This window comes from Arachis hypogaea, chromosome 1 (assembly GCF_003086295.3).
Source record: "Arachis hypogaea cultivar Tifrunner chromosome 1, arahy.Tifrunner.gnm2.J5K5, whole genome shotgun sequence".
Taxonomy (NCBI): Eukaryota; Viridiplantae; Streptophyta; class Magnoliopsida; order Fabales; family Fabaceae; genus Arachis; species Arachis hypogaea.
The window spans coordinates 27,575,419-27,599,485 of NC_092036.1; the positions used below are offsets into that span (position 1 = coordinate 27,575,419).

The window sequence follows — 24,067 nt, forward strand, 5'->3', positions numbered from 1 at the left end:
CGATTTCTTTTGAGGTAATGTTTGCTGAATCCAGGTATTCAGTTCATTAATGAGTAATGGGGGTTCATCCTCCCAAGTCTCATTACCTAATAACTTGGCATTTAGATTCATGATTGCTCCTAGATACTGAGCAACTTGCTCTTCAACAGTGCCTTCGTCCTCTTCAGAGGAAGAATACTCATCAGAGCTTATAAATGGAAAAAGTAAGTTCAGTAGAATCTCTATGGTATCTGTATGAGCCTCAGATTCCTTTGGTTCCTCAATAGGGAACTCCTTATTGGTCATTGGACGTCCCTTGAGGTCTTCCTCACTGGGAATCACTACCTTTTCACTCTCTCCAGGTTCGGCAATTTTGGTTATAGTTATAGCCTTGCACTCTCTTTTGGGATTCTCTTCTGCATTACTTCGGAGAGTACTGGGAGGAGTTTCAATAACTCTTTTACTCAGCTGACCCACTTGTGCCTCCAAATTTCTGATGGAGGACCTTGTTTCATTCATAAAACTGAGAGTGGTCTTAGATAGATTAGAGACTATGTTTGCTAAGCCAGAGAAGCTCTGCTTAGAATTCTCTGTCTGTTGCTGAGAAGATGATGGAAAAGGTTTGCTATTGGCAAACTTATTTCTCCCACCATTATTGTTGTTGAAGCCTTGTTGAGGCTTCTGTTGATCCTTCCATAAGAAATTTGGATGATTTCTCCATGAAGGATTATAGGTGTTTCCATAGAATTCTCCCATGTAATTCACCTTTTCCATTGTAGGATTCTCAAGGTAATAAGCTTCTCCTTCAGAGGAGGCTTCTTTAGCACTCCCGAATGCAGCTTGCAATCCAATCAGATTCTGAGAAATCATATTAACTTGCTGAGACAATATTTTGTTCTGAGCCAATATGACATTCAGAATATCAATCTCAATAACTCCTTTCTTCTGAGTCATCCCATTATTCACAGGATTTCTTTCAGAAGAGTACATGAACTGGTTATTTGCAACCATCTCAATGAGTTCCTGGGCTTCTGCAGGTGTTTTCAGATAAAAAGATCCACCAGCAGAATGGTCCAATGACATCTTGGACAATTTAGACAGACTATCATAGAATATATATATGATGCTCCATTCTGGAAGCATGTCAGAAGGACACCTTTTGGTTAATTGCTTGTATCTTTCTCAAACTTCATACAGAGATTCACATTCCTTCTGTTTGAAGGTTTGGACTTCCACTCTAAGCTTGCTCATCTTCTAAGGTGGAAAGAATTTGGTCAAGAAAGCATTGACCAACTTATCCCAAGAGTTCAGGCTTTCTCTAGGTTGTGAATCCAACCATATCCTAGCTCTGTCTCTTATAGCAAATGGGAAAAGCATAAGTCTGTAGACCTCGGGATCAACCCCATTGATCTTGACAGTATCACAGATCTGCAAGAATTTAGCTAAGAACTGATGAGGATCTTCCGATGGAAGTCCATGAAACTTGCAATTTTGCTGCATTAGAGAAACTAATTGAGGCTTAAGCTCAAAGTTGGTTGCTCCAATGGCAGGAATTGAGATGCTTCTTCCATAGAAGTTGGAAGTTGGTACAATATAGTCTCCAAGCATCTTCCTTGCATCTCTAGCATCGTTGTTGGGTTTGGCTGCCATGTCTGCTTCTTTTTTGAAATTCTCTATAAGGTCCTCCCCAGAGTGTTGTGCTTTAGCTTCTCTTAGCGTCTTCTTTAGAGTCCTTTCACGTTCAGGATCAGCTTCAACAAGAATATTTTTATCCTTGTTTCTACTCATATGAAAAAGAAAAGACCAAAGAGAGTAGTAAAATCCTCTATGTCACAGTATAGAGATTCCTTGAGGTGTCAGAAGAAAAGAAGAATAAAGGAATGAGGTAGAGAGAGAATAAGAAGAATTCAAACACAAAGAAAGAGAGAAGGTTCGAATTATATGTAGAAGAGAAGTGTTAGCAAATAAATAGAAAGAGATGAGAGAGAGTATTCGAAAATTAAAACTAAAACAATTAGTTAATTAAAAAGATTTTTGAAAAAGTGGTTAGTGATTTTTGAAAATTGGTGGTTAGGTGGTTTTGAAAAAGATAAGAAATAGTAATTAGTTGAGAAAGATTTGAAAATAATTTTGAAAAGATAAGAAGTTAGAAAAAGATTTTGAAATCAAAATTTAAAAAAAATATGATTGAAAAAGATTTGATTGAAAAAGATATGATTTGAAAAGATATGATTGAAAAAGAAATTAAAAAGATTTGATTTTTAAAATTGATGACTTGACTAACAAGAAACTAAAAGATATGATTCTAGAATTTAAAGATTGATCCTTTCTTAACAAGAAAGTAACAAACTTGAAATTTTTTTGAATCTAAACATTAATTGTTAGCAAGGATTTTTGAAAATGTGATATGAAAAAGATAAGATTTTAAAACTATGAATTAAAACATGAAAATTTGAAAGAGTTTGAATTGGAAAAGAAATTACCTCCCTTGTGTCATCCTGGTGTTAAACGCCTAGAATGATATCCATTCTAGCGTTTAACGCCCATTTGGCTGTCTCTTTGGGCGTTTAACGACCAGCCAGATACCCTGGCTGGCATTAAATGCCAAGAATCCTTTTTTATTGGGCGTTTTTCTGAACGCCCAGAATACTGCCATTTCTGGCGTTAAACGCCCAGAATACTGCCCATTCTGGCGTTTAACGCCAAGAATGATAGCTTGACTGGCGTTTAACGCCCAAAGTGCCTCTTTACTTGCGTTTTATTGCCAATGAGCTCTTTTTCTCTATGATTCTTCTGCTTTATGTTCTAAATCTTCATTTCTCTGCATTATTTACTTGAAAAGATATATATTTTTGACTTTTTTGAATTTTTAATGAGGATAGAGAAAAAGACAAAATGACTCAACACATAAGAATTTAAGATCAAACCAATAATGCATGCAAGAACACTTTGAATGTCAAGATGAACACCAAGAACACTTTGAAGATCATGATGAACATCAAGAACATATTTTTGAAAATTTTTGAGAAAAGAAAGACATGAAAGACACCAAACATAGAAATTTTGAATATTTAGACACTATGAAGTTGAAAATGCATATGAAAAACAACATAAAACACAAAACAAGAAAATCATGAGATTGAACAAAGGAAATCATCAAGAACAACTTGAAGATAACAGAAAAACAAAATGCATATATTTTCGTAAACTTAAGAAAATTAAAAACATGCAATGGACACTGATCCATCTCCTTATAACTCGGCCTTTATTGTGCATTATGAGTTATAACTCGGCGTTAATTATTATTCATTCTTTACTTGTAACTGACACCTTCATTACCGGCTTAATGACCATCATTTCAATCATAATGACCAAACGGTCATAACATGAATATCATTCATCAATTCTATGCCTATAAAAGGAATCTTCTATATCTAATCTTAGGGAGCAAAATGATAAGTTCTATAAGTTCTATATGTCTTACATTCTATATTCATAGAATTATTACGCACAACACATGATAACTTCTATTTCATGTCTTACATTCTATATTCATTGAATTATTCTTATACCTCTTAAACACTTACTGACTTGAGCGCGGAGTGTCTTTTGCAGGTACCCACCCCTTGTTCTCTTCTTGCCGACGTATAACTCATCCCGACGAGAAGCTTGAAGACATTCATCGACGGACGAGCTATACACCGGCCAACCTCTACAAGAACAATTGGCACTGTCTGTGGGAACGAGTAAAATAATTCCCACTCTCCTCAGGTTCATAAAACTTGAATGACATTCAAATTTTTGAACAAGTTTCAACAATCTTGTTTAAGATTTTATTTAATACTTTTTATCAAATTTTAATCTATCATAACTTTTATAAAGTATGTACTTTATACATTCAAATTGCTTCACTTTTACATATCATAATATTTCACATCTTATAATCGATCAATTAACCAATCTCAGAATAAACTCGACTTTCAATCAATCCGAGAACAAACTCAGTTTTCAATCAATCCGAGCACAAACTCACTTATCAATTTTGCTTTCTTTTTTCAAAGTTCTCAATTTACACAAGTAAAATTATAAATTTTATTCAACATACTTTTGCATTTATATTTTGTGTAACTAATATTTACTGATTTATTAGTTATATTCAAACTTCAATATATATTCTATACAATAATGACATGTAACAACCATGTCAATTGAATTTTTATTTCATTATGTACTATGTTCTTATTGCTTAGTGATTTCATTTATACAATTAAATGATAGTAAAGATGAGTTCAAATCTTAAAATTGGATTCCATCCAAAATTAATTGTATATAAGTTGTATATAACTGTTATACTATTCACTTTATCCTATTAAATTTTATCTTACTAGCTATATGATTAGTGTAGAAAGTTAAGCAAAAAATAATTACAAATCTGCAAATTTATTATTTTTGCACAAAAAATATACCTCATAGCTAAACAAAATTTATTATATTATTATATGACTGTTATCTTATTACTTTATTATCAAATTAAAGCATGTCCTATAAAACAAAATTCAGATATTCACATTTGACATGTATGATGACATTCATATATGTCATATTCTTCTCTATAATTATCAACTTTCAAGGTATATTTTTCTACTTTGAACTCTTTTACTTTTATAATATATATTATTCAATATATGTTGCGATTTTGTACCTATTCATTTTCTCAATTTATCTTATTTGTGTCAGACCTTCACTATAAATTATAAAGATTCAAATAACTAATTGCTTTGAGCGAGAAATTCATCAATAAGCTGTTGTGGGCCGAAAAATTTCCCAAGACAATTAACCATTATATCCTCAGATCATACAATCAATTCCGTCAATGGATATCTATTTATAAACTTTTCAGTTCACATACAATCAAATGCAAATTGTTCTTAAGCGGAAAAGTATCCCCCACACGACTATCTTGATTGAATGACTCTTATCACTCAATTATTTTTTGAATAAGTGCCGACATAATAACCCAACTAAGCTTGGGGGCTCACCATATCATTATTCACTTATCTTTTAATCGAGTTATAACTCATTTTATTTTCTAAGCTTAGCCTGGATCATATGATCGGCAGACAAAGCTTGGGGGCTGTGATCCGTCACCTTATAACTCGGCCTTTATTGTGCATTATGAGTTATAACTCGGCATTAATTATTATTCATTCTTTACTTGTAACTGACACCTTCATTACCGACTTAATGACCATCATTTCAATCTTAATGACCAAACAGTCATAACATGAATATCATTCATCAATTCTATGCCTATAAAAGGAATCTTCTATATCTAATCTTAGGGAGCAAAATGATAAGTTCTATAAGTTCTATATGTCTTACATTCTATATTCATAGAATTATTACGCACAACACATGATAACTTCTATTTCATGTCTTACATTCTATATTCATAGAATTATTCTTATACCTCTTAAACACTTACTGACTTGAGCGTCGGAGTGTCTTTTGCAGGTACCCACCCCCTTGTTCTCTCCTTGCCGACGTATAACTCATTCCGACGAGAAGCTTGAAGACATTCATCGACGGACGAGCTATACACCGGCTAAACTCAGCAAGAACAGACACCAAACTTAGGAATTGACACTAGACTCAAACAAGAAACACAAAATATTTTTTTGGTTTTTATGATTTTAAAATTTTTTTTTCAAAAATAAAAATAAAAAGCTTAAACATAAAATAAAATTACCAAATCTAAGCAACAAGATGAACCGTCAGTTGTCCAAACTCGAATAATCCCCGGCAACGGTGCCAAAAACTTGGTGCACGAAATTGAAATCACACTTTCTCAACTCCGCACAACTAACCAGCAAGTGCACTGGGTTGTCCAAGTAATAAAACCTTACGCGAGTAAGGGTCGATCCCATAGAGATTGTCGGCTTGAAACAAGCTATGGTCATCTTGTAAATCTCAGTCAGGCAGATTCAAATGGTTATGAGGTATTGATAATTAAAAGGTAAATAAAACGGAAAATAACATAGAGATACTTATGTAATTTATTGGTGGGAAACTCGTCACTGCACCCAACAGTCATGAGTTTGAAACTCGTCACAATCATCCCGTCCAAGATCCTACTCGGAATACCACAAACAAGGTTTAGACTTTGCGGATCTCAAGAATGCTACCAATTGTTTCTAGCCTATACCACGAAGGTTCTAACCACGCGGACTCGGTCCGTGGATCAGAGACCCAAGAGATTATACTCCAACTGTCATCCAATGACTACGTTAAACATCATGTAGACCGCTTATGGTTGTCAGGCACACGGATCTTGGCTAAACTAGTAATGAAGATAGTGGGTGATTGTCATGGGTCACCTATTCATTCTGACTTAACTGAATTAAGTACGAGAGTATATCTTGAAGAAGAAGTAGGCGTGAATTGAAAGAGAAACAATAGTTCTTGCATTAATTCATGAAGAACAGCAGAGTTCCTCACCTTAATCTATGAGGTGTTGAAACTCCATCGTTGAAAAATACATAAAAGAAGAAGGTCTAGGCATAGCCGAATGGCCAGCTCGTGCACGAAATTGTGATCATCAACAATGGCGCCAAAAACTTGGTAGCACTCTCAAACGTGAATCACACTTAGTCACAACTCCGCACAACTAACCAGCAAGTGCACTGGGTCATCCAAGTAATACCTTACGTGAGTAAGTGTCAATCCCACGGAGATTGTTGGTATGAAGCAAGCTATGGTCATTGGTGCACGAAATTGCAATCACACTTTTGCAACTCCGCACAACTAACCAGCAAGTGCACTGGGTCGTCCAAGTAATACCTTACGTGAGTAAGGGTCGATCCCACGGAGATTGTCGGCTTGAAGCAAGCTATGGTTATCTTGTAAATCTTAGTCAGGATATCAATAATTATCAGGGTTGATTGTGAGAAGTAAAAGAACATGAAATAAGTATTTGTTTTGTAGTAATGGAGAACAGGTTGAGGTTTTGGAGATGCTCCATCTTCTGAATCTCTGCTTTCCTACTGTCTTCTTCTTCAAGCACGCAGGGCTCCTTCCATGGCAAGCTGTATGTAGGGTTTCACCGTTGTCAATGGCTACCTCCCATCCTCTCAGTGAAAATGTTCAACGCACCCTGTCACGGCACGGCTATTCATCTGTTGGTTCTCAATCGGGTTGGAATAGAATCCAGTGATTCTTTTGCGTCTGTCACTAACGCCCAGCCCTCAGGAGTTTGAAGCTCGTCACAGTCATTCAATCATTGAATCCTACTCAGAATACCACAGACAAGGTTTAGACCTTCCGGATTCTCTTGAATGCCGCCATCAGTTCTAGCTTATACCATGAAGATTCTGATTAAAGAATCCAAGAGATATCTACTTAATCTAAGGTAGAACGGAGGTGGTTGTCAGGCACATGTTCATAGTTAAGAATGATGATGAGTGTCACGGATCATCACATTCATCTGGTTTAGGAACAAGTGATATCTTAGAATGGAAGCAAGCATGATTGAATGAAAAACAGTAGTAATTGCATTAATCCATCAAGACACAGCAGAGCTCCTCACCCCCAACCATGGGGTTTAGAGACTCATGCTGTAGAAGGTACACAAAGAAACGTGTAAAGTGTCATGAGGTACTGATACAATGTCAAAAGATCCTATTAATAGTGAACTAGTAACCTAGGGTATAGAGAAATGAGTAAATGACGTAAAAATCCACTTTCTGGGTCCACTAGTGTGTGCTTGGGCTGAGCGTTGAAGCTTTCATGTGTAGAGACTTTTTCTAGAGTTAAACGCCAGCTTTTATGCCAGTTTGGGCGTTTAACTCCAATTTTTATGCCAGTTCCAGCGTTAAACGCTCGGAATTCTGAAGCTGATTTGCAACGCCGGTTTGGGCCATCAAATCTCGGGCAAAGTATGGACTATTATACATTGCTGGAAAGCCCAGGATGTCTACTTTCCAACGCCGTTGAGAGCGCGCAAATTGGGCTTCTGTAGCTCCAGAAAATCCACTTCGAGTGCAGGGAGGTCAGAATCCAACAGCATCTGCAGTCCTTTTTAGCCTCTGAATCAGATTTTTGCTTAGGACCCTCAATTTCAGCCAGAAAATACCTGAAATCACAGAAAAACACAAAAACTCATAGTAAAGTCCAGAAAAGTGAATTTTAACTAAAAATTACTAAAAGTATACTAAAAACTAATTAAAATATACTAAAAACATACTAAAAACAATGCCAAAAAGCGTATAAATTATCCGCTCATCACAACACCAAACTTAAATTGTTGCTTGTCCCCAAGCAACTGAAAATCAAAGTAGGATAAAAAGAAGAGAATATACTATAGACTCCAAAATATCAAGGAAACTCAGCTCCAATTAGATGAGCGGGACTAGTAGCTTTTTGCTTCCGAACAGTTTTGGCATCTCACTTTATCCTTTGTAGTTCAGAATGATTGGCATCTATAGGAACTCAGAACTCAGATAGTGTTATTGATTCTCCTAGTTAAGTATAATGATTCTTGAACATAGCTATGTCATGAGTCTTGGCTGTGGCCCAAAGCACTCTGTCATCCAGTATTACCACCGGATACATACATGCCACAGACACATACTTGGGTGAACCTTTTCAGATTATGACCCAGCTTTGCTAGAGTCCCCAATTAGAGGTGTCCAGGGTTCTTTAGCACACTCTTTTTGCCTTGGATCACAACTTTATTTCTTTCTTTTTCTTCTCTTTTTTTCTCTTTTTTTTGTTTTTTTTTTGAATCACTGCTTTTTCTTGCTTCAAGAATCAATTTGATGATTTTTCAGATCCTCAATAACAGTTCTCTTTTTCCCTCATTCTTTCAAGAGCCAACAATTTTAACGTTCTCAAAACAACAAATTCAAAAGACATATGCACTGTTCAAGCATTCATTCGGAAAACAAAAAGTATTGTCACCACATCAAACTAATTCAACTAGTTTCAAGGATAAATTCGAAATCCTGTACTTCTTGTTCTTTTGTGATTAAAGCATTTTTCATTTAAGAGAGGTGATGGATTCATAGGACATTCATAGCTTTAAGACATGAATTTTAAATTTTATTAATTATGAATTAAGAACAAGACTCAAAAATAGATATAAGATGAGACTAAAAAAAAATAGAAAACAAAAATTTAAATAGGCTCCTAATGATAGATGTTTTCACAGAGTTAGGACTCAACAACCTTGATTTTGAGAAGTGGATGCTCCCTCAAATTGAGGGGTGAATTTTTGGCGTTTGAGTTCTTGAAGTTCACGCCCCTGCTTCTCTTGTTCCTTCAGCAATTTGCAGAGCATGCAGTTCTGATTCTGCTGTTCTTCCTTAAGTTACTCCATAGTTTCTTGCAACTTGGTGATAGATGCTTCTAGGCTGGCCCTGTAGCCAATTTCAGGAAATTCAGGGAGGAACTCCTGCGCCCTCCTTTTGATAGAGTTGTCTTTCATTTGTCCTTCCATTGACGTCTTGGTGATTGGATGTTCAATGGGTATGAATTCATCTACTCCCATCTTTACCCCAGCCTCTTTACAGAGCAAGGAGATCAAGCTTGGGTAAGCCAGTTTGGCTTCAGTGGAATTCTTATTTGCAATTGTGTAGATCTCACAAGCAATCAGATGATGAACCTCTACTTCTTTTCCAAGCATAATGCAATGAATCATCACTGCTCTCTTAATAGTGACCTCAGAACGGTTGCTAGTGGGCAATATGGAACGCCCAATAAAGTCTAGCCAACCTCTTGCAATTGGTTTGAGGTCTCCCCTCTTGAGTTGGTTTGGGACACCCTTTGAATTGGTTATCCACTTAGTTCCAGGGAGGCATATGTCCTCTAGAACTTGATCCAACCCTTTATCTGCTCTCACCATTCTCCTATTAAAGGATTCAGGATCATCTTGCAGTTGAGGCAATTTGAAGATTTCTCTTATTTTGTCCAGATGGAAGTAGATAACTTTCCCTCTGACCATGGTTCTGTAAGTATGGAAAGCAGTTCCAGTCATTCTCTGCTTATCTGTCAGCCACAGATTTGAGTAGAATTTCTGAACCATATTTCTTCCAACCTTTATCTCAGGCTTGGTTAGAACTTCCGATCCTCTGTTTCAAATTTGCTCTTGGATCCCCGGATATTCATCTTCTTTCAGATCAAATTTAACTTCCGGGATCACTGACCTCAGACCCATTATTTTGTGATAATGGTCTTCATGTTCTTTGGTTAAGAACTTCTCTTGATTCCAAAGATTCTTTGGATTATTTTCTTTCTTTCCTTTTAAATTGGTTTGTTTTCCCTTAGGAGCCATGATCTTGATGAATCTTGGCTTAGTGATCACGGAAAAGCACACCAAACTTAGAGGTTTGCTTGTCCTCAAGCAAAAAAAAGGAAAGAAGAGAGAGAGAGAGGAGAAGAGCAAATTCGAATGGTGTGGGGGAATAAGGAGGCCGAACGTGTTTTTATAAGGGGGGAAGAGATTTCGAAAAATTGGAAGGAGATTTGAGAAGATATGGAGAGAATTTGAGAGAAGGGTGGGTTTTTGAACAAGATTTGGGATTGATTTGAGAGATTTGAAAAATGATTTTGATTTTTGAAGATTTGAAGGTGAATGATGAAAGGTTGAAATGTGTTTATGTAGAAAAGTATGGGTCAAAAAAGGAAAGTTTGAAAAAAATTTAATCGGAAAGCGAAATCTCAGTCCCCCACCTTTCTGGCGTTAAACGCCCAGAATGGCATCCATTCTGGCGTTTAACGCCCATTTGCTAGCCATCGTGGGCGTTTAACGCCCAGCCAGGTGCCCTGGCTGGCGTTAAACGCCAGAATTTCCTTTGTCACTGGGCATTTTGCTAAACGCCCAGGATGCTGCACACCTGGCGTTAAACGCCCAGAATGGTGCCCATTTTGGCGTTTAACGCCCAAAATGGCACCTTTACTGGCGTTAAACGCCCTTACTGGCATTTTTTCGCCAGTAAGCTCTTTTTCTCTGCTTTTTGCACTGAATCCTTCTGTAACTCTGTGAATTCCTTCATTTTTGATACTTGCCCTTGTAGAAACAAAACATATAACCTGCTAATGACTGGGTTGCCTCCCAGCAAGCGCTTCTTTACTGTCTTTAGCTGGACCTTCACTGAGAATCACTCAAGTCTCAGTTTTGAGCATTCTTGCTCAAAATTGTTTTCAAGATAATGCTTGATCCTCTGTCCATTAACAATGAACTTTTTGTCAGACTCATAATCCTGGAGCTCAACATATCCATATGGAGATACTCCTATAATCACATACGGACCCCTCCAACGAGATTTAAGCTTTCCTGGGAACAATCTGAGCCTAGAGTTGAATAGCAAAACTTTTTGTCCTGGCTCAAAGACTCTGGATGACAACTTCTTGTCATGCCACTTCTTTGCCTTTTCCTTATAAATTTTTGCATTTTCAAAGGCATTGAGTCTGAACTCCTCTAGCTCATTTAGTTGGAGCAATCTTTTTTCACCAGCTAACTGAGCATCCATGTTTAGGAACCTGGTTGCCAAGTAGGCTTTATGTTCCAGTTCCACGGGCAGATGACAGGCTTTCCCATACACCAGTTGGTATGGAGAGGTTCCTATAGGAGTCTTGAATGCTGTTCTGTATGCCCACAGAGCATCATCCAAACTCTTTGCCCAATCCTTTCTTCGGGCTATCACAGTCCGTTCTAGGATTCTTTTTAGCTCTCTGTTAGAGACTTCAGCTTGCCCATTTTTCTGTGAGTGATACGGAGTTGCCACTTTGTGGCTAATTCCATATCTGACCATAGCAGAGTATAGCTGTTTATTGCAGAAATGAGTGCCCCCGTCACTAATTAGTACTCTGGGAACACCAAACCTGCTGAAGATGTATTTCTGGAGGAATTTCAGCACGGTCTTGGTATCATTAGTGGGTGTAGCAATTGCTTCTACCCACTTAGATACATAGTCCACTGCCACCAGAATGTAAGTGTTTGAGTATGATGGTGGGAATGGACCCATGAAGTCAATCCCCCATACATCAAACAATTCAATCTCTAATATCCCTTGTTGAGGCATGGCATATCCGTGAGGCAAGTTACCAGCTCTTTGGCAACTGTCACAGTTACGCACAAACTCTCGGGCATCTCTATAGAGAGTAGGCCAGTAGAAGCCACATTGGAAAACTTTAGTGGCTGTTCGCTCACTTCCAAAATGTCCTCCATACTGTGATCCATGGCAGTGCCATAGGATCCTTTGTGCTTATTCTCTGGGTACACATCTGCGGATCATTCCGTCTGCACATCTCTTAAAGAGATACGGCTCATCCCATAGGTAGTACTTGGCATCTGAAATTAATTTCTTTCTTTGCACTCTGCTGTACTCCTGGGGTATGAACCTCACAGCTTTATAGTTTGCAATATCTGCAAACTATGGGGTTTCCTGAATGGCAAAGAGTTGCTCATCTGGGAAAGTCTCAGAGATCTCAGTAGAAGGGAGGGACGCCCCAGCTACTGGTTCTATTCGGGACAGATGATCAGCTACTTGGTTCTTTGTCCCTTTTCTGTCTCTTATTTCTATATCAAACTCTTGCAGAAGCAACACCCATCTTATAAGCCTGGGTTTTGAATCCTGCTTTAAGTATTTAAGAGCAGCATGGTCAGTGTACACAATCACTTTGGATCCCACTAGATAGGATCTAAACTTGTCAATGGCATAGACCACTGCAAGTAACTCTTTTTCTGTGGTTGTGTAATTCTTCTGTGCATCATTTAGAACACGGCTGGCATAATAAATGACGTGCAGAAGCTTGTTATGCCTCTGTCCCAACACTGCACCAATGGCATGGTCACTGGCATCACACATTAGTTCAAATGGCAATGTCCAGTCTGGTGCAGAGATGACTGGTGCTGTGACCAGCTTGGCTTTCAGGGTCTCAAATGCCTGCAGACACTGTGTGTCAAACACAAATGGTGTGTCCGCAGCTAGCAGGTTGCTCAAAGGTTTTGCAATTTTCGAAAAATCCTTTATAAACCTTCTATAGAATCCTGCATGCCCCAGAAAGCTTCTGATTGCCTTAACATTGGCAGGTGGTGGTAATTTTTCAATTACCTCTACCTTTGCCTTATCTACCTCTATTCCCCTGCTTGAAATTTTGTGCCCAAGGACAATTCCCTCAGTCACCATAAAGTGACATTTCTCCCAGTTTAAAACCAGGTTACTCTCTTGGCACCTTTTCAGGACAAGTGCTAGGTGGTCAAGACAGGAGCTGAATGAGTCTCCATATACTGAGAAGTCATCCATGAAGACTTCCAGGAATTTCTCCACCATATCAGAGAAGATGGATAACATGCATCTCTGAAAGGTTGCAGGAGCATTACACAGACCAAAAGGCATCCTCCTGTAGGCAAACACGCCAGAAGGGCAAGTAAATGCTGTTTTCTCTTGGTCCTGAGGATCTACTGCAATTTGGTTGTAACCTGAATAGCCATCCAAAAAGCAGTAATAATCATGACCAGCTAGTCTTTCTAGCATTTGGTCTATGAATGGTAAAGGAAAATGATCCTTTCTGGTGGCTGTATTGAGCCTTCTGTAGTCAATACACATACGCCACCCTGTGACTGTTCTTGTAGGAACCAGTTCATTTTTTTCATTATGAACCACTGTCATGCCTCCCTTTTTGGGGACAACTTGGACAGGGCTCACCCAGGGGCTATCGTAAATAGGATAAATAATCCCAGCCTCTAGTAATTTAGTGACCTCTTTCTGCACCACCTCCTTCATGGCTGGATTTAGCCTTCTCTGTGGTTGGACCACTGGTTTGGCATTATCCTCCAACAGGATCTTGTGCATGCATCTAGCTGGGCTAATGCCCTTAAGATCACTTATGGACCACCCAAGAGCTGTCTTGTGTGTCCTTAGCACTTGAATCAGTGCTTCCTCTTCCTGTGGATTTAAAGCAGAGCTTATAATCACTGGAAAAGTGTCACCCTCTCCCAGAAATGCATACTTCAGGGATGGTGATAGTGGTTTGAGTTCAGGTTTGGGAGGCTTATCCTCCTCCTGAGGAATTTTCGAAAATTCCTTTGTTTCCTCTGGTTCTTCTTGATCAGGCTGAGCATCCTTGAAGATGTCCTCAAGCTCTGATTCTAGACTTTCAGTCATATTGATCTCTTCCACCAAAGAGTCAATAATGTCAGTGCCCATGCAGTCATTTGGTGTGTCTGGATGCTGCATAGCTTTTACAGCATTCAACTTGAACTCATCCTCATTGACTCTCAGGGTTACTTCCCCTTTTTGTACATCAATGAGGGTTCGTCCAGTTGCTAGGAAAGGTCTTCCTAGAATGAGAGTTGCACTCTTGTGCTCCTCCATTTCCAGCACTACAAAGTCAGTTGGAAAGGTGAATGGCCCAACCTTGACAATCATGTCCTCTATTATGCCTGATGGATATTTAATGGAGCCATCAGCAAGTTGGAGGCATATCCGGGTTGGTTTGACTTCTTCAGTCAACCCAAGCTTTCTGATAGTGGATGCAGGTATTAGATTGATACTTGCTCCAAGATCACACAGGGCTGTCTTGGTGCAAGCTCCTTCTAATGTGCATGGTATCATAAAGCTTCCTGGATCTTGAAGCTTTTCTGGTAAGCTTTTTAGAATGACTGCACTGCATTCTTCAGTGAGAAATACTTTTTCAGTTTCTCTCCAATCTTTCTTATGACTTAAGATCTCTTTCATGAACTTAGCATAAGAAGGTATTTGCTCAAGTGCCTCTGCAAACGGAATCTTTATTTCAAGAGTCCTTAGATAGTCTGCAAAGCGGGCAAATTGCTTATCCTGTTCCGCTTGGCGGAGTTTCTGAGGATAAGGCATCTTGGCTTTATATTCTTCAACCTTAGTTGCTGCAGGTTTATTCCTTACAGAAGTGGTTGAAGAAGCCTTTTTAGAGGGATTACTGTCAGCACTCTCAGGTGTCTGATCCTCCCTTAGCGTCTGAACGCCAGGATTGGGTGAAGATTGGGCATTTAACGCCAACTTCTCTCCCTTCTCTGGCGTTTGAACGCCAGAATTGGGCAGAGAATGGGCGTTAAACGCCAGCTCTCCTCCCTTTTCTGGCGTTTGAACGCCAAAGGTGCTCCTCTCTGGGCTCTTACTGTCCTCAGAGGGATTCTGAATAGTGGTTTGGTTATCCTCTGTCAATTGTTCCTTGTTTGGCTTTTTGCTACTTTGAGCAGGGTTATTCAATGTCTTCCCACTCCTCAGTTGAACTGCTTGGCATTCCTATGTTATCTGTTTAGATATCTGCTGTTTTGCCTGATTCAATTGTAGTTCTATGTTCTTGTTAGCAATTTTAGTTTCTTGGAGCATCTCTTTAAATTCTGCTAATTGTTTTGTCATCAGGTGCAATTGTTGATTAAGCTCAATCATCTGTTCTTGAGGATTAGGATCAGTGGCTACTGCCATGACTTCCTCTTTTGTAGAGAACTCATTGCTAGAGTATAAATGTTGATTTCTAGCAACAGTGTCTATAAGCTCTTGAGCCTCTTCAATTGTCTTCCTCATGTGTATAGATCCACCAGCTGAGTGGTCTAAAGACATCTGAGCTTTTTCTGTAAGCCCATAGTAGAAGATGTCTAACTGCACCCACTCTGAAAACATTTCAGAGGGGCATTTTCTTAGCATACCTCTATACCTCTCCCAGGCATTATGAAGGGATTCATTATCCTCTTGTTTAAAGCCTTGGATGTCCAGCCTTAGCTGTGTCATCCTATTTGGAGGGTAAAAGTGATTCAGGAATTTGTCTGATAACTGTTTCCATGTCTTTATGCTTGCTGTAGGTTGGTTATTCAACCACCTCTTAGCTTGATCTTTTACAGCAAATGGAAATAGTAATAGTCTGTAGACATCCTGATCCACCTCTTTATCACGTACTGTGTCAGCAATTTATAAGAACTGTGCCAGAAACTCAGTAGGTTCTTCCTGTGGAAGACCGGAATACTGGCAATTTTGCTGCACTATGATAATGAGTTGATGATTTAGCTCAAAGCTGCTTGCTTTGATGGGAGGTGTACAGATGCTACTCCTATATGCAGCTGTAATGGGGTTAGCATATGACCCCAGAGTCCTTCTGGACTGCTCAATTCCACTTAGGTCCATGATGGAGAAAGGGAATATGATATGAATTCACAAGCAAAGTATATTTTTTTTAAGGTGCCCGAAAAAAATAAAATAAAATAATTGAAAGATAAAATAAAATTTCGAAAATTAAAAGAAAATAAGATCAAAGCAAATTGAAAAATGGATCAATTAGTTAATTAAAAAGATTTTGAAATTAGCAATTAAAAAAAGATATGATTGAAAATTATTTTGAAAGGGATTTGACTTTTTTTTTTTTTTGAAAAGAGGAAAGAGAAAAACAACAAAATGACACCAAACTTAAAATTTTTAGAAAATTAAACACTAATTTTCGAAAATTTTTAAGGGAAAAACACAAACAGGACACCAAACTTAGAATTTTTAAGGATCAAAAAGGAACTAAGGGCATGCAAATTCGAAAATTAGAAGAAAAATAAAAGCATGCAATTGACACCAAACTTAAAATATAAAACTAGACTCAACTAAAAGACTCTAAACCAACAAAAATAAAACAGTCCTAATCTAAGCAACAAGATAAGCCGTCAATTGTCCAAACTCGAACAATCCCCGGCAACGGCGCCAAAAACTTGGTGCACGAAATTGCAATCACACTTTTGCAACTCCGCACAACTAACCAGCAAGTGCACTGGGTCGTCCAAGTAATACCTTACGTGAGTAAGGGTCGATCCCACGGAGATTGTCGGCTTGAAGCAAGCTATGGTTATCTTGTAAATCTTAGTCAGGATATCAATAATTATCAGGGTTGATTGTGAGAAGTAAAAGAACATGAAATAAGTACTTGTTTTGCAGTAATGGAGAACAGGTTGAGGTTTTGGAGATGCTCCATCTTCTGAATCTCTGCTTTCCTACTGTCTTCTTCTTCAAGCACGCAGGGCTCCTTCCATGGCAAGCTGTATGTAGGGTTTCACCGTTGTCAATGGCTACCTCCCATCCTCTCAGTGAAAATGTTCAACGCACCCTGTCACGGCACGGCTATTCATCTGTTGGTTCTCAATCGGGTTGGAATAGAATCCAGTGATTCTTTTGCGTCTGTCACTAACGCCCAGCCCTCAGGAGTTTGAAGCTCGTCACAGTCATTCAATCATTGAATCCTACTCAAAATACCACAGACAAGGTTTAGACCTTCCGGATTCTCTTGAATGCCGCCATCAGTTCTAGCTTATACCACGAAGATTCTGATTAAAGAATCCAAGAGATATCTACTTAATCTAAGGTAGAACGAAGGTGGTTGTCAAGCACACGTTCATAGTTGAGAATGATGATGAGTGTCACGGATCATCAGATTCATCCGGTTTAGGAACAAGTGATATCTTAGAATGGAAGCAAGCATGATTGAATGAAAAACAGTAGTAATTGCATTAATCCATCAAGACACAGCAGAGCTCCTCACCCCCAACCATGGGGTTTAGAGACTCATGCCGTAGAAGGTACACAAAGAAACGTGTAAAGTGTCATGAGGTACTGATACAATGTCAAAAGATCCTATTAATAGTGAACTAGTAACCTAGGGTATACAGAAATGAGTAAATGACGTAAAAATCCACTTCTGGGTCCACTTAGTGTGTGCTTGGGCTGAGCGTTGAAGCTTTCATGTGTAGAGACTTTTTCTGGAGTTAAACGCCAGCTTTTATGCCAGTTTGGGCGTTTAACTCCAATTTTTATGCCAGTTCTAGCGTTAAACGCTGGGAATTCTGAAGCTGATTTGCAACGCCGGTTTGGGCCATCAAATATCGAGCAAAGTATAGACTATTATACATTGCTGGAAAGCCCAGGATGTCTACTTTCCGACGCCGTTAAGAGCGCGCCAATTGGGCTTCTGTAGCTCCAGAAAATCCACTTCGAGTGCAGGGAGGTCAGAATCCAACAGCATCTGCAGTCCTTTTTAGCCTCTGAATCAGATTTTTGCTCAGGACCCTCAATTTCAGCCAGAAAATACCTGAAATCACAGAAAAACACAAAAACGCATAGTAAAGTCCAGAAAAGTGAATTTTAACTAAAAATTACTAAAAGTATACTAAAAACTAATTAAAATATACTAAAAACATACTAAAAACAATGCCAAAAAGCGTATAAATTATCCGCTCATCAGTCATCTTGTAAATCTCAGTTAGGCGGATAGTAAATGTTATGGAGTTTTTGAATAATAATAAATAATAAACATAAAATAAAGATAAAGTTACTCATGTAATTCAATGGTGGGAATTTCAGACAAGTGTGTGGAGGTGCTTGTCCCTGTTGGATCTCTGCTTTTCTACTGTCTTCCTTCAATCCTTCTTATTCCTTTCCATGGCAAGCTGTATGTAGGGCATCACCATTGTCAATGCCTACATCCCATCCTCTTAGTGAAAAAGGTCCAAATGCTCTGTCACGGCACGGCTAATCATCTGTCAATTCTCGATCATGTTGGAATAGAATCCCTTGATTCTTTTGCGTTTGTCATCACGCCCAACAATATGGAGTTTGAAGCTCGTCACAGTCATTCAATCCTGAAATCCTACCCGAAATACCACAGACAAGGTTTAGACTTTCTGGATTCGCATGAATGCCGCCATCAATCTAGCTTATACCACGAAGATTCTGATTAAGGAATCCAAGAGATATGCGCCTGGTCTAAGGTAGAACAGAAGTGATTGTCAGTCATGCGTTCATAGGTGAGAATGATGATGAGTGTCACGGATCATCACATTCATCATGTTGAAGTGCAACGAATATCTTAGAATAAGAACAAGCGGAATTGAATAGAAAATAGTAGTAATTGCATTGAAACTTAAGGTACAACAGAGCTCCACACCCTTAATCTATGATGTGTAGAAACTCCACCGTTGAAAATACATAAGTGATGAAGGTTCAGGCATGGCCGAATGGCCAGCCCCCAAAATATTATGTGAGTTCGAAAATAAAGGAGAAGGACCCCTAATACAATAGTAAAATGTTCTATTTATACTAGACTAGCTACCAAGGTTTACAAAAGTAAGTAATTGATGCAGAAATCCACTTTCGGGGCCCACTTGGTGTGTGCTTGGGCTGATTTTGAACTTTACACATGCAGAGGCTTCTTTTGGAGTTGAACGCCAAGTTGTAACGTGTTTTTGGTGTTCAACTCTGGTTCGTGACGTGTTTCTGGCGTTTGACTCCAGAATGCAGCATGGAACTGGGGTTGAGCGCCAGTTTACGTCGTATAGTCACGAATAAAGTATGGACTATTATATAATACTGGAATGCTCTGGATGTCTACTTTCCAACGCCGTTGAGAGTGCATCATTTGGAGTTCTATAGCTCTGAAAAATCCATTTCGAGTGCATGGAGGTCAGAATCCAACAGCATCAGCAGTCCTTTGTCAGTCTTTTATCAGAGTTTTGCTCAGGTCCCTCAATTTCAGCCAGAAAATGCCTGAAATCGTAGAAAAATACACAAACTCATAGTGAAGTCCAGAAATGTGTATTTAGCATAAAAACTAATGAAAACATCCCTAAAAGTAGCTAGATCCTACTAAAAACTACCTAAAAACAATGCCAAAAAGCGTATAAATTATCCGCTCATCACAACACCAAACTTAAATTGTTGCTTGTTCCCAAGCAACTAAAAATCAATTAGGATAAAAAGAAGATAATATACTATAAAGCTCAAAATATCAATGAATATTAGTTCTAACTAGATGAGCGGGACTTGTAGCTTTTTGCTTCTAAATAGTTTTGGCATCTCACTTTATCCTTTGAAGTTTAGAATGATTGGCATCTCTAGGAACTTAGAACCTCAGATAGTATTATTGATTCTCCTAGTTAAGTTTGTTGATTCTTGAACACAGCTACTTTTATGAGTCTTGGCCGTGACCCTAAGCACTTTGTCTTCCAGTATTACCACTAGATACATAAATGCCACAGACACATGACTGGGTGAACCTTTTCAGATTATGACTCAACTTTGCTAAAGTCCCCAGTTAGAGGTGTCCAGAGCTCTTAAGCACACTCTTTTTGCTTTTGATCACGACTTTAACCACTCAGTCTCAAGCTTTTTACTTGGACTTGCATGCCACAAGCACATGGTTAGGGACAGCTTGATTTAGCCGCTTAGGCCTGGATTTTATTTCCTTGGATCCTTTTTATCCTTGCCTTTTGGTTTTAAGGGCTATTGGCTTTTTCTGCTTGCTTTTTCTTTTTCTTTCTATTTTTTTCACCATTTTTTTTCGCAAGCTTTTTCTTTTTCACTGCTTTTTCTTGCTTCAAGAATCAATTTCATGATTTTTTAGATTACCAATAGTATTTCTCTTTGTTCATCATTCTTTCAAGAGCTAACAATTTTAACATTCATAAACAACAAGATAAAAAATATGCACTGTTCAAGCATTCATTCAGAAAATAAAAATTATTGTCACCACATCAATATAACTAAACTAAATTCAAAGATAAATTCACAACTCATGTACTTCTTGTTCTTTTGTATTAAAAACATTTTTCATTTAAGAGAGGTGAAGGATTCATAGAATTATTCATAGCCTTAAGACATAGTTACTAAATACTAATGATCATGTAGTAAAAACACAAAACATAAATAAACATATAGCATAAAAAATCGAAAAACAGAGTAATAAGAACAAGGAATGAATCCACCTTAGTGAGGGTGGCGCTTTTTTTTTTTGAAGGACCAATGGTGCGTTTTGAGCTCCTTTATGTCTCTTCCTTGCCTTTGTTGTTTGATACCTAGTGATTTTGGTGCTCCTATCCTTAGTTGCTCCCAATAATTGTGTGGAGGAAAATATATCCCCTGAGGTATCTCAGGGATCTCTTGATTTGCAGTCAAATGCTTTACTACTGAGTTATGGACCCTTGAGATGAATCTCTCCATCTCCCATGACTCAGAGGTGGAAGTTTTTGTCTTCCATTTTCTCTTTTTCTTGAGGTTTCTCTGGCCTTAGGTGCCATCAATGGTTATGGAAAAACAAAAAAGCTATGCTTTTACCACACCAAACTTAGAATGTTGCTCGTCCTCGAGTAAAAGAAGAAGGAATGGAAGAAGAAGAAGAAGATATGGAGGAGAGGGAGAGATGTGTATGTTTCGGCCATATGGGTGGGATTGGGTGGGAAAGAGATGGATGGATGTGAGTGGTGAAGAGGTGATGGGGAAGAGAGATTGAGGTGATTGGTAAAGAAGAGAGAAGGTGAGTTGAGGTAGGTGGGGATCCTGTGGGGTCCACAGATCCTGAGGTGTCAAGGATTTAACATCCCTGCACCAATTAGGCGTGTAAAACGCCATCTAAGTGCAATCCTGGCGTTTAACGCCAGATTGATGCTTGTTTCTGGCGTTAAACGCCAGCTTTATGCTTGTTCTGGGCGTTCAACGCCCATCTGCAGCATGTTTCTGGCGTTGAACGCCAGCTTTCCTCAGTGTGCAATCCTGGCGTTTAAACGCCAGATTGCTGCATATTTCTAGCGTTCAACGCCAGATCCATGCTCTGTTCTGGCGTTGAACACCAGCCAGATGCTCCTTACTGGCGTTTGAACGCCAGTAGGTCCTTCCTCCAGGGTGTGATTTTTCTTCTACTATTTTTGATTATGTTTTTAATTTTAGTATTTTTTTCGTGACTCCACATGATCATGAACCTAATAAAACATTAAAGAACAATAAAAGAAAAATAAAATAAAAATTGGGTTGCCTCCCAATAAGCGCTTCTTTAATGTCAATAGCTTGACAATGGGCTCTCATGGAGCCACACAGGTGATCAGGTCAATGTTGTAGACTCCCAATACCAAACTTAGAGTTTGGATGTGGGGATTCAACACCAAACTTAGAGTTTGGCTGTGGCCTCCCAACACCAAACTTAGAGCTTGATTGTGGGGGCTTTGTTTGACTCTGTACTGAGAGAACCTTTTCATGCTTCCTCTCCATGGTTGCAGAATAAGATCCTTGAGCTTTAAACACAAGGTAGTCCCCATTTAATTGAAGGACTAGTTCTCCTCTGTCAACATCAATCAAAGCTCCTGCTGTGGCTAGGAAGGGTCTTCCGAGGATGATGCATTCATCCTCCTCCTTCCTAGTGTCTAAGATTATGAAATCAGCAGGGATGTAAAGGTCTTCAACCTTCACTAACACGTCCTCTACTAATCCATAAGCTTGTCTTACTGACTTGTCTGCCATTTGTAATGAGAATATGGCAGGCTGTACCTCAATGATCCCCAACTTCTCCATTACAGAGAGTGGCATAAGATTTATACCTGACCCTAGTTCACACAGAGCTTTTTCAAAGATCATGGTGCCTATGGTGCAAGGTATTACGAATTTGCCAGGATCTTGTCTCTTTTGAGGTAAAGTTTGCTGAACCCATGTATCTAGTTCACTAATGAGCAAGGGAGGTTCACCTTCCCAAGTCTCATTACCAAATAACATGGCATTCAGCTTTATGATAGCTCCTAAATATTGAGCAACTTGTTCTCCAGTTACATCTTCATCCTCTTCAGAGGAAGAATAGTCTTCAGAGCTCATGAATGGCAAAAGGATGTTTAATGGGATCTCTATGGTCTCTATATGAGCCTCAGATTCCTTTAGGTCCTCAATAGGGAACTCCTTCTTGCTTGAGAGACGTCCCATGAGGTCTTCCTCATTTGGATTCACGTCCTCTCCTTCCTCTCTAGGTTCGGCCATATTAATTATATCAATGGTCTTGCACTCTCTTTTTGGATTTTCTTCAGTATTGCTTGGGAGAGTACTAGGAGGAGTTTCAGTGATTTTCTTACTCAACTGGCCCACTTGTGCCTCCAGATTTCTGATGGAGGACCTTTTTCACTCATGAAACTTAAAGTGGCCTTAGACAGATCAGAGACTAAATTTGCTAAGTTAGAGGTACTCTGTTCATAATTCTCTGTCTGTTGCTGAGAAGATGATGGATAAGGCTTGATATTGCTGAGCCTATTTCTTCCACCATTATTAAAGCCTTGTTGAGGATTTTGTTGATCCTTCTATGAGAAATTTGGATGATTTCTCCATGATGAATTATAGGTGTTTCCATAAGGTTCACTCATGTAATTTACCTCTGCTATTGCAGGGTTCTCAGGATCATAAGCTTCTTCTTCAAAAGATGCCTCTTTAGTATTGTTGGATGCATTTTTCCATCCATTCAGACTTTGAGAAATCATGTTGACTTGTTGAGTCAACATTTTATTCTGAGCCAATATGGCATTCAGAGCATCAATTTCAAGAACTTCCTTCCTTTGAGGCATCCCATTATTCACGGAATTCCTCTCAGAAGTGTACATGAATTGGTTATTTGCAACCATGTCAATAAGTTCTTGAGCTTCTGCAGGCGTTTTCTTTAGGTGAATGGATCTACCTGCAGAATGGTCCAATGACATCTTAGAAAACTCAGATAGACCATAATAGAATATATCTATCATGGTCCATTCTGAAAACATGTCAGAAGGACATCTTTTGGTCATCTGTTTGTATCTTTCCCAAGCTTCATAGAGGGATTCACCATCTTTTTGTTTAAAGGTCTGAACATCCACTCTAAGCTTGCTCAGCTTTTGAGGAGGAAAGAACTTAGCCAAGAAGGCCGTGACCAGCTTATCCCAGGAGTCCAGGCTATCTTTAGGTTGAGAGTCCAACCATGTTCTAGCTCTGTCTCTTACAGCAAAAGGGAAAAGCATGAGCCTGTAGACTTCAGGATCTACTCCATTAGTCTTAATAGTCTCACAGATCTGCAAGAACTCAGTTAAAAACTGGTAGGGATCTTCTGATGGAAGTCTATGAAACTTACAGTTCTGTTGCATTAGAGCAACTAGTTGAGGTTTCAGCTCAAAATTGTTTGCTCCAATGGTAGGAATTGAGATGCTTCTTCCATCAAACTTGGAAGTAGGTGTAGTATAATCACCAAACATCCTTCTTGCATTATTGTTGTTGGGTTCGGCTGCCATCTCCTTTTCTTGTTCAATAATTTCAGC

General features: G+C 38.8%; 1 non-coding gene across 1 annotated transcript; it reads left to right on the forward strand.

The window, feature by feature from the left end:
• Positions 1-23,537: 23,537 nt before the first annotated feature.
• On the forward strand, positions 23,538-23,641 carry LOC112717103 (small nucleolar RNA R71). Its single transcript, XR_003160575.1, has one exon. It is a non-coding gene; the product is annotated as a small nucleolar RNA R71 (small nucleolar RNA).
• Positions 23,642-24,067: the final 426 nt, after the last annotated feature.